Source organism: Pelodiscus sinensis, chromosome 6 (assembly GCF_049634645.1).
Source record: "Pelodiscus sinensis isolate JC-2024 chromosome 6, ASM4963464v1, whole genome shotgun sequence".
Classification (NCBI taxonomy): Eukaryota; Metazoa; Chordata; order Testudines; family Trionychidae; genus Pelodiscus; species Pelodiscus sinensis.
In genome coordinates this window covers 69111018-69127466 of record NC_134716.1, presented here as the reverse complement: position 1 = coordinate 69127466, position 16449 = coordinate 69111018, and the positions used below count along the sequence as shown (strand labels likewise).

At 39.8% G+C, this 16449-nt stretch overlaps 1 long non-coding RNA gene across 2 annotated transcripts in view; it reads left to right on the top strand.

Annotated features, from left to right (window-relative positions):
* The window catches only part of LOC142829899 (uncharacterized), a 39184-nt gene extending 23036 nt beyond the window's left edge, over window positions 1–16148 (top strand). For both annotated transcript variants that reach the window (XR_012904804.1, XR_012904805.1), the window contains exon 4: window positions 15349–16148. This is a non-coding gene — a long non-coding RNA (uncharacterized LOC142829899). The remainder of the gene's footprint in view (window positions 1–15348) is intronic.
* Window positions 16149–16449: the final 301 nt, after the last annotated feature.

The window sequence follows — 16449 nt, the reverse complement described above, 5'->3', positions numbered from 1 at the left end:
TAGTGCAGAGTAGAGCGGCAGAATGACTTCACGAGTTTTGCTTACAACACACCTGTTGATACAACCTAGAATCATATTTGCTTTTTTTGCAACAGCATCACACTGTTGACTCATATTCAACTTGTGGTCCACTATGACCCCGAGATCCCTTTCCGCCATGCTCCTTCCTAGACAGTCACTTCCCATCTTTTATGTATGGAACTGATTGTTCCTTCCTAAGTGGAGCACTTTGCATTTCTCTTTATTAAACTTCATCCGGTTACCTCTGACCATTTCTCTAACTTGCTAAGGTCATTTTGAATTATGTCCCTATCCTCCAAAGAAGTTGCAACCCCACCCAGTTTGGTATCATCTGCAAACTTAATAAGCTTACTCTCTATCCCAATATCTACATCATTGATGAAGATATTGAATAGCACGGGTCCCAAAACAGACCCTTTCGGAACTCCACTTGTTATCCCTTTCCAGCAGGATTTAGCACCGTTAACAACAACTCTCTGACTACAGTTATCCAGCCAATTATGCGCCCACCTTATCGTGGCCCTATCTAAGTTATATTTGCCTAGTTTATCAATAAGAATATCATGCGAGACCGTATCAAATGCTTTACTAAAGTCTAGGTATATGACATCCACCGCTTCTCCCTTAATTCTACCTCTGCTTTCATGGTCACTTCCTTCCCAAGAGGTTTTGCTTGATTGCTTTTGTCCAACTCTTTTAATTCTTGTTCCTCTATTGCATTATTTATGGACTCCCGGATAGAAGAGATGGTAACACACATCGCTCCCTTCAATTATTCAATTATTAATGTCATTGTTCTTGTATGTAAACTGACTTTCAGAAATGCTAAGTTTCTATTATATTGTTGATTGGCAGAGCTAAAATGGAATGAGTAATGTAACATATTTGAGAAAGTAGAAAATAATGCTGGCTTTCTTTTTGAACTGACATTTACTGTATCTTTGTTCAACACTGACTGCATTTGCAATTAGGTGTTTGTTCTAAGTTTAGAATGTGTGTGCTATTTTCCAGCTGGGTTTGACTCATTAATTGTGCTTGGCATTCTTCTTGCTGTTTTGTCTGTGCATGGAGCTTGTTTGCCTTCATTGCTGAGGTAAGAGAAGTCTCAGTTTTGTCACTCATTGAAGTGCCTTTTATTTGCTGATAATGTTAGGCTTATATTTTGCTTTTAGAGTGGTGTGAGTTTACAATTGGAATGGAGAGAGAAGGGAGGCTGTTGGAAAAATAGACTGCCTTGCTTTTTTCTATACAATCCTTAGTCCTTTAGGATGAGATGACTCAAATCAGGACCTAAAGCCAGGTCTACACACTTAAAATTGTATCTACATAACTGTCAAAGTGGTGGGATGTTATTTACTTACTGACACAGTTGTGCTGGTAAGAGTTCTAGAGTACATGCAGTTGTACTGGTTTAAGGCACTTTACATTGGAACAGTTTAGGCTTAATCTACATTACAAAGCCCTAGGTGTTGATGTAACCATGTCAGGGTTGGGCAAATACTGGCCCACAGGTTGGATCCAGTTCCCCAGTGTTAGCTCCTGGCAAGCTGCTGCCACTTTATTTACCTGCACCTCTGCAGGTATCATAGAATCATAGAACCATAGAGCTGGGAGAGACCTCAGAAGGTCATCAAGTCCAGCCCCATGCTCTAGGCAGGACCAATCCCAACTAAATCAACCCGGCCAGGGCTTTGTCAAGCTGAGACTTACAGATGAGTGCAGCTCCCATTAGCTGCTGATCACCATTCCCCGATGATGGGAACTGCAGGAAATGGTGTCTCAATCCATGCCACTTCCAGAAGCTCCCATTGGCTGGGAACCACGATCACCAGGGCAAACTGCTGTCGTTTTATTGTCCACCCCGATGAAGAGTGCTTCTATGGGTATAGCAAATGTCATTTGGGAAGTTGGCATAGCTATGACAGCAAAATATTTTCTGTTGGCTTAAGCTGCTTTTTTATTGAGGTCTCTGTTGGTAATAGCTAAGGAAAAATCTCTGTAGAGTAGACAAGCTGTTATTTTGCGTGCCTAAACAACAATAAGCTATACCATCATGACTGCATCCTCACTAGGTGGTTTTTGGGTTTGTTTTGCTACACATAAACAAAGCCAAACTCTACAATATCTTGCATCTTTGGTTGTCACATGCACTTTTGCAAACTGAGTGCGTAACTCTACCAGATCAGAATTATTTTTCCACACTTCGCACAGGTGTGAATGATCACAAAAGGTGCTCAGGCACTGGAGAATTAGGTTATGTTTACTAAGGATCTCTCTCTTGTCTAGGCTAAGGCTTATTAATTTTATAAAACTTCATGTGGGGTTAGTTCCACTATATCTAGAAATCTGGTGTCTGCCTTTTTTGTTTGTGTGATTATTTGTGCATTTGTTTATGCTTGTTTGAAGCTGCTGGTGTAGTCTAGCCAAATCTAGGACTCCATACATCATGAGTCAGATTTGAAATATCATGAGAGTAGCTTTAAAACAATGACATTTAAAAATAATAATAGATCATGGTGCTTGTTACTTGCCTCTGATTTCCAGTCTTTGTGAGAAGCCACCCATCCAAAAAGTCTGCTACACAGTGTGTATGAAAAGAAGACTGATATAATTATGCTAGAAATGGGGAAAGATAACCAAATTATAATATTTTTAGAATCTCTAGCATTAAAAAGTGTCTAGTTGCCAGTGAATGAAACAAGTCTTAATTATTATTTTTTTATTGGTATAGTCTTTCACAATTATCAGGTGTAAAACTAGATCAAAAATTCAAGAAGTGGTATGAGACAAAAGCATAGGAAGTCTACCACGCTCCTACTTTTTTACTTCTTCTGTGAATTAATTCTGTGTGGTCCCCATGAGGTTATGGCCAAACACTACTGCAAAATTTCATCTAGTATATAGAATATAGCTTTTTCTCCTTTATTTTTCATATATCACATCAACTTTATGTTCATTTCAAAATACAAGTTATTTCCAGTCTACAAATGTTTTGAAAATGTTCCCAAAATAAGCTTTCAGCAAGATTCCTTTTTGAATCTGTATGTAAAACTGTTTAAGTACTAGTGTAAAAAAGACCAAATAATTTTCAATACTATTTAAAAAAGATAAGACTTATTCAACTGGTACCAAAGTCCAATTGAGAATAGGAATCACCATGCTATTTAAAAGTAGATTGATAGTACAATCTCTAGAACTCTCCTTAGTCCCAAGGACTTAAAAGATGTTTACTCTTAGCATTATTCTATACAGTGCTACTCTATGAAATATTTCCTTTCACCAAATTAATGAAGGAGTGGTATTTACTGTGTTCTCACTTCAAAATCTCTCATTAGTTATAGTTAATTTATCATGCACAGACTCCACCGAATTGTCTAGACTAACAAAACAAGGTGTAAAACAATCTATTTTCATGTAAAGTGCCTCAGATATAGACAGTACAATATATAATTGGCATGTTGACAATATCTGACTCCTTTGAACCATTAGTAAAAGCAAACTGCAGTGGGAGACAGATGACCAACAGTGCTTCTCCATTCAATTGGCAGTTAATCTCATTGCCCTAACTGGATTTTGATATAACCATTTAAAAAGTCAATCCTTTTCCAACACCACATCTTTATATGTCAATGCAATTTTTCTTTGATTCTTTTTTTTTACATATGAAAGGATTAGATCAGATTATACTTATAAAACATACAGTGGGAAAGAATGGCCTTAGAAGTTGGCCATAGACTTCCCACAGCAGGTATAGAAAGCAGAATAAGAGAGAGAATCTGTAAAAGTAGGAAGATTTGAATATGATAGGTTTCAATTTTCAAAACACTAATTAAGATATCAACTGTAAAAGCACAAAAGAAACCTTGATATTCCTTGAGACCGTACAATAATATTTCTGCACAGTTCACTGAGCAGCCAGAAAGACTGGAGGCTATTCAATGCTTATGAAAAAAGTATTTTAAAAAAGTTGAAAGATAGTGAACATGTAAGGTTGAGTGTTTAAAACCTAAGGGCATATACAAAAAGTTGTAATTCAAAAAGAATGAAATGTAAATGGGATTTGAGACTTTTGTGCCATCTGTAAAAAAAAAAAAAAAAAAAAAAAAAAAGTTGGTTTTCTACTTAGAAAGTATATTTCAGCAACATAAGAGGTATTTTTGGAACGTTCTAAGTGTATGAATATACAACTTTGTGAAAAAATTAAGGTTGGGGCACATATATTTTACCTGACATAAAAATAAGGAAAGGAAAAATTAAATCAGATAACAATATATGTTCTCCACCTACCTCACTTCTATCATATACCACAGCTCACATCATTATCTTATCTTTCCCCACTCTAGGGGTGTCAGCTGTTCACCATCTTCCTTCACAAAACTGGGGATTACAGTGGGAAGAGTGACTGAGAATGATAGAAGCAGTATTACCATATACCTTCATTCAAAAATAATCACTCCTTCCTTACTTCCCTCCCCCTCCCCACTAAAAGGGACCGACCTAAACCAAGTCCCTATTTTGGCCACTTTCTGGCTTCATGGGGCACCTGCTAACCTTCAATTTGTATGAAGTTTGTATGAAGTTTTCAGATTCAAAATCCAATACTAAATGAACAAATATGAGCTTTTGTTGGGGGAGCATTCTTCTTACTCCTTCACCCTTGGGTGGAAAAGCTGACATTATGATTCTCCTCCTTTATTACCATCCTAAATCTTACCTGTGCCATCCCCTCCACTCACATACTGCTTTCATTCTTATCCAAAATTCTTGGGTTCCAAATTCTCCCCCCCACCACCAAATTTCTTCAGTCTGTCCCACATTCACCTCATCTGGTTCTCAATTATCCCCCAATATTCACCCGTTTCTCACAGTGCTATACTGGTGGCAGGGGGAGAGTGGAACGCGTTAACTTTTCTGAAAGCCTGACTTGCTCCAACTAGGAAAATTGGAAAGAGATCTCTGTAGCAAAGGGCAGCCTAAACTGCTTCCTACACAGGCTATAGGGAATTTGTTATCTTTCCTGAGAGTGCCCATAGCTTCGCTCCCACTGAGAACAGTGGAAGAAGGTGACCTCTTTGAAAAAGGCAATTCTTTGAAGTTTATCTGAAAGGGATTTCATTCATGGACTTGGAAAGGTAAACTTTCATTTTTGAAGAATAATAGCAAAAAGAATTACCTTTAATCTTAAATGTTTCTTTCCAAAAGTGACCAGGTCTAATAAAGATGAACTTCCTTTCCAATTAGTGTGTAGATAGATATATGATGCTTGTAAAATATACCTATTTTACAAGCAGCCCGAAGACTGATTTAGAACTCTTCTCATTTAAAGAATTTATGAAAATAAACAAGACAACTTTCAAAGGCTATGAACACTAACATTGTGAAAATTCACAGGAAAAGATGATCTGTGTGGAAAAGGAAAAAGAACAACAGGAATTTAAGTCTATTGCAGAATGTACCCATAATTAGCGGCAGCCAATGTTTACAATATTTATGGTGTGTATGTGCGTGTCCAACTCCTAGTATAGATTATGCCAGTCTTATGATGACTTTAAACTATAGTAGATCTCAGGGATGATTTTTAATATTTGTGAATGGCTGAAAAAGAAGAGGCACCTCATTCACACCCTTTTCTCTTTTGCTACCTTCTGTATGCTAGGGCAGCACTGGGCAAAATAGGGCCACCAAAATACTGCCAAGCTCCCAGATCTTGCCTACAGACATAGCAGGGAGCCTCAGGCAGGCTTCCTGCCTCTCTCTTCCCATGCTGCTCAGAAAAATGGCTCTGGGGCCATTTGTCTTTGAATAGCTGTGAGCGTGGGGGAGGATTCATGACCTAACCCCACTCCAACACAATCCCATTGGCCATTTCCAGCCAAGGGGAGCTGCCTGTTTGCCAAGGCTGTGTAGTCAGGGTCTGAGAAATAGGGGGGGGGGGAGTGAGGGGCGGGGGGGATTGCTGCTGGCTGGGAGTCACCCAGGTAAGTCTCCCAGCCAGAACCTGCCTCTGGCACCCAAGACCCTTTCTCTCCCAACCCTCTGGTCCTCCACTCCTGCCCCTCTACCTCACATAACCCAAATCCTTTGCCCTCCTGTACCCATATCTCCTCCCAGAACCTGCACCCCAATTCCCTGCACCCCAGTCACAACCCCCTCCTGCCCAAGGTAACAACACAAACCCCTTCACTCCCTTCCCTACCCCGGTCCCCTGCCCCAGGTCACAACCACATCCTTCACCCAAACTGCCTCCCAGATCCCACACTCCCTTCTGCCTCTCAGTCCCTTACCCCAAACTCCCTTCTGCACTCAATCTCCATCCCAGACCCCATAATTCCTCCATTAATATCCTGGAAGAGCACAGCCCTTGAAAACTTTTCAAATTCTTGGGTAGTCTCCCGTCATATATTATTGCCCATGTCTGTGCTAGGGACTGGGCGATATGGTGGCACAGAAGCTGCTACAATAATTCTGTCATCTAGAGTTTCTCCTCCATTGTCCTATTTTCAGCAGCTATGTATAAGGGGCAGAGTTAAGGCCACACACCAGGCTGAATTTGGGAGCATAACTTATCTGTTTTACGTTGTTAGGGAAAAATTCTGGACAAAAGCTGACATTTTTAATTGTGACCATTGCATACATCTGAATGCTAACGTGGCTAGACAAATACTAAGGAAATCCACATGGATTTCTTTGTGTTAGAGACAAACTGAGCAACCATATAAACATTAATGGAATAAAGCGGTAATAGCAGGATTTAGAGCTATTCAAATCAGGTTGAGTTCTGTAATTATCTTCCTTTATTTTAGAAGTTCTTGGGAGAATAAGAGTTTTCTATCTTTCCATTTTTTCTTCATTGTCTTGCTCTGTACAGCTGGTTATCTGACATCCCAAAGCTCTCCAGATCTTTGGGCAGAGGACTGCTTTTCCTTTGGCCATATGAAGTGTCAAGCTGTACACTTTATGAAGAAAAGCAGACTAGGACATTGAGTGCTAAAATGGCAGCAGCAAGTAAAACACCTGAGAATTAAATACAGGATTAACAAAATATGAAGGCCAACAGAACAGTATAAATAGATACTAGAGAAAGGTGGAACAATGCAAGAGTGAAAGCAGGTGACCAAAAAGTATAGTGAAAATATGATCAAAGAGCACCAATCATTTCATTTGAAAGAAAATATATATTTAAATGGACACTGTAGCAAAAGCTGGAAGAGGTGAAAGTTTTGGGGACAGGCAATAAGGAAACAGTGTGTATATCAGGCAGTTATGATGCATGAGTCATTACTCCCATACATATATATCCCAGTATGTGAAGCACCAGGAACCTAGAGTATTACCTTACCCCTGCCTGACACAAAATGCTCATTTCTGTGGCCACACCAACTCCAGATCAGATCACCAATTTACACAGTCAACAAATTGATACAAGGAGGAATTGATGCTGATTGACAGAGACTGCCAGTCTTCGTTATTTCCAGCTGAACAATCAGTTTCTCTATAAGGGGAAAGTATAGGTGGGATGTGTGTGAAGCAGCACCTTAACTGTATTTTGTAATTTTTATAGCTGAGTTTTTTTGTAATATTAATACTTCCCAAAAGACTATGTAGGGAATCCTTTCACTGAGCGCTTCCTGGATTTCTAATGTGTGTGTGTGTGGTGGTGGTGGTGTGTATGTGGGAGTCAAAGGCCCTGTTAATTCCAGGTTACTAATGTTTTTGTGTGTGATACATTAGTTTCAATTGACAGGCAGCAAAGATACAACTCTCACAGCTCCCCCTTACAAAGTTCTGATCTCGCTGTCAAAGTTCTATATAACATTCATTTTAGAGAAAAGTCTTTCCTTTCCTATTGAAAATTTACATGTTTCATGGACATAATAGCCTGAAAACACATAAGATTTGCTTTCATTCATTTTGCATGGAACACAAAATAATAAAAAATAGCAAAGACTCATATTTTACTACTATCAAGCTGGGGCTCATTTCTAAATGAAAGACTTGCCCCCTGGAAGCCTGTATAGAGAAATTATTATGGTTTGCAGGTAAAAATGATACTTTACATTCAAATAATGTGAAAGGTGTGACAAACAATGCAAAATTCAGGAAAATCTAAAAGGTTAACAGTAGAAGTTAAGGGTCTGGTATTAGCTTTTACTTTCTTGACTTTTGTTAGTTTGTGTCAAAGTAATGATTTTCAAATCCATTGTTTACTCTGAATTTTCTTTCTTAAAAATAGTAAAGATCTTAATATATTTGCTGCCTTCAGGAAAGATAAGTCAGTCCATATTTAGCAGTGCGTGAATTGAGATTTAGCTGGTTATCATTCTGTAGTCTTCAGCCATTACTGTGAAAACCTAAGACAATGTTTACACTGCACGCTTCTTGCACAAGAACTGTTTTGTGCAAGAGTTCTTGTGCAAAAGGTCTTCCACAAGAGCGTGTCCACACTGCCATGTGCTTTTGTGCAAGAGATGAGCTTTTGTGCAAGAGCGTCCGTGGCAGTGTGGGCGCTTTCTTGCGCAAGAAAGCTCTGATGGCCATTTTAGCAATAGGGCTTTCTTGCACAAGAAATTCGTGTTGCCTATCTACACTGCCTTGTTGTGGAAGAGCTCTTGCACAAGAGGTCTTATTCCTCGTGGGGAGAGGAATAACTCTTCCAGAAGAAGCCCTGTTTTCCAACGCTGTACTGTAAATTTACTTGTGCAAGAACGCATGTACAGTGTAGATGCTCTGCAAGTTTTTGCGCAAGAACAGTTGTTCTTGCACAAAAAGCCTTTAGTGTAGACGTAGCCAGAGGCAAGTAAGAATAAGAGATCCTCCAGAAAAGGGCTTTATTCCGGAGGATCACGCCAGTCTAGACGCTTTTTTCCGGCTTTTCCCCAAGCCGGAAAAAAAGCGGCGGCCATGTTTATTTAAATCCTGCGGGGGATATTTAAATCCCCCGCGGATTTTCCTATTCCAAAGTTCTAAATTAGCATGCCTCTTCCGGAGAAGGGGCCAGTGTAGACGTAGCCGGTGTGTTTTTAACCAGTAGTATAATATTTAAATAAAGTGAAATTTCCTGCTGGTGCCATACATTGTCTGTGCACACACAAGTCATATTCACCTCAGTAGGGGATGCCTTTTCTTTTCTTTTGAGTTACACTGTAGGGACATTTTTTTTCTCCTTTAATTTTAAGTGTTCTGAGTTACGAGAGCTGAGGTTTTTTTTTTTTTTTTTTTTTAAAGGTGTATGTTTTTTTGGTTGTTAATGGCCACTTTTTACTAATCAAAAGGCAGGATACATTCAGAGAGCAGTATTATTCAATGAGAAGCACAAACCGTTGATGGCATTTCAATGATACATAATGAGTTTTGACAAGATTGCTTACCATTTCCTGTCTCCTGTGAATTATGATAGATCCCTCTCTCATGCTTGCTTGGATTTATTTAGTTATACAAATTTCATGAAGTGGGAAAGCTTGACTTAAAACCTACTTTATGTACCTGTATGATTTCCTTATATGAATGCCTCTTCATCTTTAATGTACATATTATTGGTTACAATTTGTATTGCATTAGTGCCTAAAAATCCCTTTTATAGACTAGGGCCCTCCTCTATACATCATCATACAAACACAAAACAAAAACTCCAGTCTAAGCTCTCTTGCAATTCTCTTAGTGCCCTGTGAGGATAGTGTGTTGGTTCTCAAGGTGGTCACTTTGTTACCTCTTGTCTCTAGCATGAGGTAGTCTTGCTTGTGGCTGGTTGCTCTAACACATAAACACTCTCCTCTGTGCTATGCCAGCCCCACTTTCATCTTACAGATTAGTCCTTAAATCCTTTTGAATTGTTCACCTGTGATATTCAGCCCCTGACACTGGATTGTATACAGCCAAGCCCTACGATATAACCAGATTTGCTCCAACCCCACAGACAGAGACAATCACCTACAGGATCTTTACAGAGCATTCATAAAACTGAAATACCCACCTGGGGAAGTGAAAAAACAAATTGACAGAGCCAAAAAAGTACCCAGACATGAACTACTTCAAGACAGACCCAAAAGAGAAAATAACAGAACTCCTCTGGTTGTTACCTACAGTCCACAACTCAGACCCCTCCAACACATTATACACAATCTACAACCCATCCTGGAAAATGATCCCTCACTCTCAGAGGCCTGAATCTGAAACATATTCTTTCCGATAACCATACCATACAACCACATCATAAGCCTCCAGGAACCCATCCCTGCAACCAAAAAAGATGCCAACTCTGCCTACTTATCTACACTGGTGAATTCATTACTGGAGCAAACAATATAAGCCACAAAATCAAGGGGTCATTTGACTGCACATCTAGTAATTTGATCTACGCCATCAAATGCCAGCAGTGCCCCTCTGCTATATATATATTGGTCAACCTAGAAGTTCTCTGCGGGAAAGAATCAATGGACACAAATCGGATATATGTAAAGGGAATACTCAGAAGCCCATTGGAGAACATTTCTGCTTGCCTAACCATAATCTGACAGCTCTGCAGGTGGCGGTCTTGTCACAGGCCAGCTCCTCGAGCCAAATTCACAGGGAAAGCCTGGAATTACATTACATACACGAATTCAATTCACATGCTATTGGACTCAATCGTGATTTAAATTGGTAGGGACTCTATCACTGAAGGTGCTAACAACTTTCTGAGTAGTATGCTTCATGTCTTAGCAATCTATCTATTGACTTTGATCTTTATCTGCTTATGTTTAGCACCCATTCTCCAGATACTTAAAGAAAAAACAGGAAGTGGGGTGGGAGAGCATCATTCTCCCGCTCTCCCTCCTCCCCCCACTTTTTCCTTCTCTTATTTATTTCGAGTTTTCATATCCCCTACTCATAACTCTGGTCATCTGAAGAAGTGGGCTGTGCCCACAAAAGCTCATGATACCATCTACATGTTTTGTTAGTCTATAAAGTGCTACCAGACCATTTGTTGTTTTTTTCTGTATCAGACGAACTCAGCTACCCCCTGAAGCTCATAGAAATCTCAGATATTCTGTCCCCAAAGGAGTGGTGTATATCTGGTTACTAGTTTTACCTTGAACCACTGCAGATGTAAATCACACAGAACCCGTGAACCCTTATAATAAAATAAAAGCAGAGGAGTAGCTGAGTTTGTCTGTAACAGGAAAAACTTAAAAAAACAACAAATAGTCTAGTAGCATCTTAAAGACTAACAAAACTTGTAGATGGTATCATGAGCTTTCGTGGGCACAACCCACTTCTTCAGATGACTGGATTATTAGAAGTCCAGATCCAAGAATAAATATATGAAGGTGTAGGGAAAAAGGGGGAGGGGAAGGAAAGAGACACTGAGTAGATGGTTCAAATAGTTACAAGAGGCTGATAAGAACAATTAGCATCTCCATTGTTTGGTTGGTTGGTTGGTTAAGATATTAGGATATGGAAGGTAGTGTGCAAGTCAGCTGATGTTCTTGTTCATACTATTTGCATAAGAATTAAACTTGTAAATGAAGTTAAGTTCCAATCCTTCTCTGTGTATTTGGCTTGTGGAATTGGCCTAAAAAACCACGGTGACTTGGAGATCCACCAATGAGTGTCCAGATTAAAGTGTTGTCTAATAGGTTTTTGTGTACTGCCTTTTCGGATACCTGATTTGTGTCCATTAATTCTTTCCTGTAGAGACTATCCAGTTTGGCCAATATATATGGCAGTGCAGCATTGTTCGCATTTGAAAGCATAGATCACATTGGTAGATATGCAGTTAAATGAGCCTCTGATTTGGTGGCTGATGTGGTTGGGTCCAGTGATTAAATCGCTAGTGTAGATGTGTGGGCAGAACTTAACTGAAACAACCGCTCATGAAGCTCCCTGTTGCTGCTCAGGACCAAATTTACACTAACGTCCCCCCTAATCCCTGACCAGGAGTTTTCTATCTGCTACCCAAAATACACAAACCTAGAAATCCTGGACAACCAATCATCTCAAGCACTGGCACACTTACAAAAGGATTATCTAGCTATATTGATTCTCCTCAAACCCTATGCTACCAGCACGCCTAGATATCTTCGAGACACCACTAACTTCCTGAGGAAACTACAAAACATCAATAATCTTCCTGAAAAAAACATCCTGGTCACCATGAACGTAGAAGCTCTTTATACCAACATTCCACACAAAGACGGATTACAAGCTATCAGGAACACCATCCCCAATGACAGCACTGCACATCTGGTTACAGAGCTCTGCGACTTTGCCTTCACCCACAACTACTTTCGATATGGAGACAATTTGTATCTTCAAGTCAGCGACACAGTCATGGGCACCTGCATAGCACCAAAATATGCCAGCATCTTTATGGCTGACCTGAACAATGCTTCCTTAGCTCTCACCCCCTAGCATCCTTACTCGACTTACACTATCTTCATCATATGGACCCACGGGAAAGAGAAGCTTGAAGAATTTCACAGGGATTTCTACAACTTTCACCCCACCATCAACCTCAGCCTGGATCAGTCCACATGAGAGATCCACTTTCTTGACACTACGTTATAATTAAATGATGGACAAATTTCCACCACCCAATCCCGGAAACATACCGACTGCCACACTTATCTTCATGCCTCTAGTTTCCATTACAGACACATTTCTCAATCTATTGTTTACAGCCAAGCCCTAAGATACTACTCAATTTGTTCCAGTCCCACAGACAGAGATAAACACCTACATGATCTATATAGAGCATTCATAAAACTGAACTACCCACCTGGAGAAGTTTAAAAAACAGATCGATAGAGTCAAAAAAGTACCCAGACATGAACTACTTCAAGGCAGGCCAAAAAGAGAAAACAACAGAATTCCACTTGTCATCACCTTCAGTCTACAACTTAAACCCCTCCAATGCATTATCAACAATCTACAGTTTAGATCAGTGTTTCTCAATCTTTTTTTATAAAGCACCCCTTTAAAAAATTATAAGTACCTTCAGTACATACAGTTTTCAGACACACCAATTTTTTTTTCTATGATTGCAAACCATTTGTTTAAACAACTTAATCGTAGCTGAGCGGGCAATGAAATATTTGGGTGTAAAAAGTACAAAAACAATAAAGAGCTGTTAAACTTAAAACAAAAATTCCGTTTTCTACAAATTTCAGTTGTGTTGATGTAGCCCTCCAGACTTCTCCACTGGTTGAGAAACACTGGTTTAGATAGTCCAACAGGGTTTATTGTTTTCCTTGTTTGGGGGTTTGGAAATCATGTCTGAGCTGGCTAATAGTTTTACTCTTCTGTAGCTCAGGATTACATGCCAGCAACTTTCCCTGCGTATCTATATCAAATTTTGGCACTTTCCATCTAGTCAATTTACTATGGTTGCAACCATAGTTTTGTTTGGTGTTCTGGAAGGTCTGTTTGTGTGTATCTGTATGCCTCTGACTGGGGAAAAAGAGCTTGGGGTACCCCTGGGATTGGTTTCAAGTTTCCACCCCATTTTTTTTTACTTTGGGGATCAAAAGCACTTGATGGTGGCAGCAGGTTCCCCAAAATCTGGGTATTAGGGTTTTGGGGGAAAGTTTTTGTAACCAGTGCCTGTAGAGGCAAGATTTTGGAGCGCTCTCAGAGCCCCCCAACTTCTGCATTCATAGTACCAGAGTAGGGAACAGCCTTGACAAGGACACAGAAATAATCTGCTGACATAGTGAATGACAAAGGCCATACGCGTTCCAGAACAAAGTATATTTTTATTGATGTAACTAATAATCACTACTACATTGTAATCTAAAAATATAAATTAGACCTGAATCTCTTACATAAATCCATTATTGTAAGTTCAGGAGCATTTAAACTACAATAGTGTATCGTTTAAATGATTCTAAGTAACATGCTGTATTGCAGATGGCCAGTACAGGTTGAACCTTCCTAGTCCGACATGCTTATGACCTGTCCAGTCCTGAAAGAGAGAGTTTGCAGGACCAGGGGAGGTCAGCCATCCTGTTGATGGACTCCAGTCTCTCCTATGCCACCATGCTCCCAGATCTGCTGACTGGCCCTGGAGGCTGCCATGCTACAGATGTTGCCGGACCAGAGAGATTCAACCTGTACTACCTATACATTGCTGACAATAGGTAATAATGAATTCACAGACACACACATCTGAGGAACATACATACTAATACTACAGGTTGACCCTCTGAAACCTGGGACTCTCTGATCTAGCAACATCCATGGTCCACCAAAGCACAGCAGAAGTGGGGATGGCAAGGGGGATGGCAAGCCACATCCCCGGGGCCTGCCAGAAGTGGGACAGCTGGCAAACCCCATCTCTGGTGATTCCCAGTTAGGTGAGGGAGAAATGGGGCCACGGCAGATGGAAGCTGGAACCCAACAGGCTGGAGCCCAGTGGCAATGAGGCTGGAGTGGAGCCAACTGCAGGGAGGGGGGAAGGTCCTAGGAGGTTGGTGACAGGGGACCTTCCCATATCCGGAAAATTCCCTCATTCAGGACGGGTCAGGTCCCGAGGGTGCAGGACAAGGGAGGTCCAACTTGTACACTATACTATATTATAGCTATACTAGAGTTAAAATGAACAAACATAGTCAAGCTTATACTATGTTGATTCTGCTGCATTGTTTACTGTTGTTGCTGCTGCTCCTACTGTAGCTTCTGCATGCTGTTGATACTTTGCAGCTCCCTCTAGACAGCTGTGTTTCTCCATTCCTAATTACTATTGTTGCTCCTTGGGCTCCCTCTCAGCTGCTTCTTTTGCTCTAGTACTGTTGCAGCTTTGTGTCTGTTCTTCTGTTTTTGTCAACAGCCACTCTTCTGACTCGTTTCCAGAAGGTGTTCTGGTCAGCTCCTGACTTCTGCCTGATGACTGTCTGCCTTTTATATTGTCAGATCTTTCATTTACTTGCTCACTGGTGGTGTTTACCCCAGAATTAAGATTCTGCTGATGTTTGGCTCTCTGCCAAGGTGCCATTTTAGCTAGTTGTTTACCTTCACTGAACTTTTCACCCCGCTTGGCTTTTTGACAAGGTGATTTTAGTAATTCTAAGCTTCCCGTCAATTTTATGTGACCTCCTTTTGAGACCATTATCCTACTTTTGTACCAAGCATGCTCAGGATCTTTAGCTTCTATTTTATGGTGGAGTAACTCTTGCTGATTCAGAATGGAGGTCAGGCATACAAAATGGAAGCTGGAGAATTTCCTCAGTATCTCCAGGATCCATTTTTAATGAAAAAACTTAGTTTTTAAGATGTCTCTTCAGTGAAAGGATACAATGAACCTCTCCCTCCTCTGTTATAGTGAAACTGTTCTTTTGTTTCTCTTTGTAGACAGGGAGAACTCCAGTTTCATTATGAATTTTATTTTTCTTTACCTTCAAGTGATTCAACTGTTTGCCATTGGCCTGATGGTTTTCCATGGACAATTTTTATATTGAGCAAAGCTAAGCAACTGAATCTTCTTTTGCACCACCAGCTACATAAGGTAAGTTGACAATTCTCTCTTGGCTGCATGGGCCATAACTGAGACACGTTATCCCTGGTGACTAATTTTTACTCTAGGAATATTACTTATACATACATCTAGAAATGATTATGAATCTTGACAATTTCTTCTCTTTCTGCAGATAACAAACATATTACTCTTAGAGGATAAATATCCTGTAAGACATGTGTATAGTGTAACAAAATTAGTTTATCAGATCTGAAGTTAGAATTGTCTGCAAAGAACAGGGGGCCTTTTATTGAGAGGTCTATGTGTCATATTCAAGAAGTACAATGTTTTTCATTTTACAGATAGGGAACTGACAGACAGAGACTATAACTTGCCCAAGATTACACTAGACATCTGACAGAACAGAAAATTGAAACTGAGTCTCCCAAGTTCCTATTATCACTCTATCCTCCATCTTCTCAATGCACATTAATTTAAGCAAAATCTAATGCAACTGGTTTAAAGTGAAAATTGTTCTCCCTCCCTATATTACCTGGTTTGTTATAACAAATCTTACATTCAGACAGTAAGCTCTTTGGGCATGTAAACTGTATTTTTTATTTGTCGAACTCCTTCGCAATGAGGTTTGAGCCTCTATGCACCAAGACAACACAAATAATAAACAAGATATGTTAAGTGAACATCAAACTAGATTGTTTAGAGTGAGAAAGCCTACATCTTGTTTGAAGATAATAATAATAATAATAAAATATAATTAATACATTTAATAAGATGCAAAGAAGAAAAACTTGTAAACCTCACCATTCCTTAATTTTGGTTGGAACAAAATTCCTATAGATCACTACTAAGGCTGTTCTCAAAATTTCCAATCCAGCTGAAACTGAAAGTCTGTATTAATCTTGTGAAAGCTTGTTCTGAGATCTCCAGTCTCATTTCCACATCAAAGAAGTCATCCAAACCAAACTTTCAAATCTTCT